The sequence below is a fragment of the Sinocyclocheilus rhinocerous genome, unplaced genomic scaffold (assembly GCF_001515625.1).
Source record: "Sinocyclocheilus rhinocerous isolate Xijiao unplaced genomic scaffold, SAMN03320098_v1.1 scaffold2803, whole genome shotgun sequence".
In the NCBI taxonomy this organism is placed as follows: Eukaryota; Metazoa; Chordata; class Actinopteri; order Cypriniformes; family Cyprinidae; genus Sinocyclocheilus; species Sinocyclocheilus rhinocerous.
Genome location: NW_015661909.1, coordinates 66501 through 69621, shown reverse-complemented (window position 1 = coordinate 69621; position 3121 = coordinate 66501). Strand labels below are relative to the sequence as shown.

Here is a 3121-nt window from a genome sequence, read left to right as displayed (position 1 = left end):
GCAGGTGGAGGTGGAGTTACGAGGGTCCCGGGCCTCCAGCTTCATTCCCACCTTGAAGTCGTTGGAGGGAGGAATCCGAGACTGCAGAACAAACACTCCGTATTAACATACTATGAATTATTTTGATAGGTTTGCATTTGAATTATTATTTATTATAAAATAATAATCTGAAAAATATACACTACAAGTCAAAAGTTTTTGAACAGTAAGATCTTTAATGTTCTTCTGCTCACCAAGCCTGCATTTATTTGATCCAAAATACAGCAGAAATCATTATAATATGCTGATTTGCTGCTCAAGAAACATTTATTGATATTATTGTTGAAAACAGCTGAGTAGAATTTTTTCTTTGATGAATATAAAGTTCAGAAGAACAGCATTTATCTGAAATAGAAATCTTTTGTAACATTATAAACGTCTTTATCATCACTTTTGATCAATTTAAAGCATCCTTGCTAAATAAAAGTATTAATTAAAAAATATATAAATAAATAAAATATTAATATATATATACTGACTCCAAGCTTTTGAATGGAATAGTGTATAATGTTACAAAAGATTTTTATTTCAGATAAATGCTGATCTTTGGATCTTTCTATTCATCAAAGAATCCTGAAAAAAATGCACTCAACTATTTTAATATAATGATAATAATGATAATAATAATAAAAAAATGTTTCTCGAGCAGCAAATCAGCATATTAGAATGATTTCTGAAGATCATGTGACACTGAAGACTGGAGTAATGATGCTGAAAATACAGCTTTGATCACAAGAATAAATTATATTTTAAAATATATTCAAATAGAAAACAGTTATTTAAAATAGTAAAAATATTTCACAATATTACTCTGTTTGCTGTATTTTGGATCAAATAAATGCAGGCTCAGCGAGCAGAAAAAAATGTAAAATCTTACTGTTCAAAAACTTTTGAATGGTAGTGTAAAAAAGCTAAAGTTTGCATATGTGGGTTTTTTTGAGTGTCATATTTGATCCATCAGGCTTTTATGGCTCATATAGTCTGATATAGTGAGAATATGGAGGAAAGGGTTCATGTGATTCTTATTCACAGAACAAACTCAAATTTAAAACTGTTCAAAATCAAAAAAAAAAAAGTAAAATGTTCTTTAAACATGGCCAAACCCTCATTCCTCACCGAGACGACTCACCTGTCTGAAGCAGCTGGGAGGAGCGGGATCAGACGACGTCTCTTTCAAATACTCCTCCCATGAGAACGACTCCATCACTGCGGCGGAGAAACACACCGATGCTTCACAAACTCAAGACGATCGCATGCAGCACTTAAAGTTCAGAGTCTTTACCTTTGACTGGTCCAGGACCTGTGAGAGACATGCTCCGGCCCGCTTTATCCTTCTTACCGTCTTTGTGATCTGCAAAAGAGAAATGAATTATGAAGTACGTCAAATTCAAGGCTTGAATCTCATGTACAGCATTTCTGATCACAATGTTCAGCTGAAGAAAGAAAGTCATAGAGGTTTGTAAATGAGGAATGCATTGTTATTTCTGGGTGAAGTTAACAGTGTTACAAGTTACAAGTAACGCAAGTTATGTAATCAGATTACTTTTTAAAAGTAACTAGTACAGTAACGCATTGTAAAATCTTACTGTTCAAAAACTTTTGAATGGTAGTGTAAAAAAGCTAAAGTTTGCATATGTGGGTTTTTTTGAGTGTCATATTTGATCCATCAGGCTTTTATGGCTCATATAGTCTGATATAGTGAGAATATGGAGGAAAGGGTTCATGTGATTCTTATTCACAGAACAAACTCAAATTTAAAACTGTTCAAAATCAAAAAAAAAAAAGTAAAATGTTCTTTAAACATGGCCAAACCCTCATTCCTCACCGAGACGACTCACCTGTCTGAAGCAGCTGGGAGGAGCGGGATCAGACGACGTCTCTTTCAAATACTCCTCCCATGAGAACGACTCCATCACTGCGGCGGAGAAACACACCGATGCTTCACAAACTCAAGACGATCGCATGCAGCACTTAAAGTTCAGAGTCTTTACCTTTGACTGGTCCAGGACCTGTGAGAGACATGCTCCGGCCCGCTTTATCCTTCTTACCGTCTTTGTGATCTGCAAAAGAGAAATGAATTATGAAGTACGTCAAATTCAAGGCTTGAATCTCATGTACAGCATTTCTGATCACAATGTTCAGCTGAAGAAAGAAAGTCATAGAGGTTTGTAAATGAGGAATGCATTGTTATTTCTGGGTGAAGTTAACAGTGTTACAAGTTACAAGTAACGCAAGTTATGTAATCAGATTACTTTTTAAAAGTAACTAGTACAGTAACGCATTACATGATGTTACTGTAGTTCTAGACTAAATATGAACATGTATTTATTCATCTCTCCTGCACAAAAACAGATTCAGTATTACTCAAAATGAATAAAAAGTCAAATGCAAACTCAGAATATGACTAGGGTTGGGAATCGAAAATCGATTCCAATTACAGAATCGGATACTCAAGTTCAGGAATCGGATACTTGTTGTAAAATTAAAATTTCGGTTCCGATAAAATTAAGATTTATCGATTGGCACAGGACACGGATCTCTCTCTTATGAGACATGAAACAGAAAACACACTCTCTGCTGAGGGATGGAAACTTCCCAAAACACACACACACACTTCATTTCAGCCGCCCACACAAACACACACTTCCTTCATACAGCAAAGAAACGAAAAGCATCTAATGAGCGAACTCTCCTGCATGCGCTGAGCGTTTCTGACATGAACGTGACAACAAGAGACGAGTCTTATTAGATCAGTAATTGAATCCACACGCCGGCAGACAATTATAGGTTGAAGAAATGAGTTGGTTATTTATGTCAAGCAATTAAAGAGTTCATTCCGCTCGCGTCTCCAGTGAGCTTCTCGCTCTGTCGTTCAGTTGTTCAGTCTGCCGTCACAATCGCTCTCTTTCACTCTGACTCTCCTCTGTTCGTCTGCTGATGTTCCTTCTCGGGTTTCACATTCGCAGGCCGCGGAATAATGTCAGTGTTTCTGTGCTAAAGCAGTCGATTTCTCTCTCAGACCAGGGCTTTTATTGATAATAAAATTAAAAACATTTACTTGAAATATATTATAATAATATTA

General features: G+C 35.8%; 2 long non-coding RNA genes across 2 annotated transcripts in view; both read right to left on the bottom strand.

Annotated features, from left to right (window-relative positions):
- Window positions 1-4: 4 nt before the first annotated feature.
- On the bottom strand, window positions 5-1392 carry LOC107726858 (uncharacterized). Its single transcript, XR_001638305.1, has 3 exons — window positions 1322-1392; window positions 1169-1245; window positions 5-81 (listed from the first exon to the last, which is right to left on the bottom strand). It is a non-coding gene; the product is annotated as an uncharacterized LOC107726858 (long non-coding RNA).
- Window positions 1393-1883: 491 nt separating this feature from the next.
- Window positions 1884-3121, bottom strand: part of LOC107726859 (uncharacterized) — a 6587-nt gene continuing 5349 nt past the window's right edge. The window contains exons 2-3 of the long non-coding RNA XR_001638306.1: window positions 2031-2099; window positions 1884-1954 (exon numbers count right to left, since the gene is read on the bottom strand). This is a non-coding gene — a long non-coding RNA (uncharacterized LOC107726859). The remainder of the gene's footprint in view (window positions 1955-2030; window positions 2100-3121) is intronic.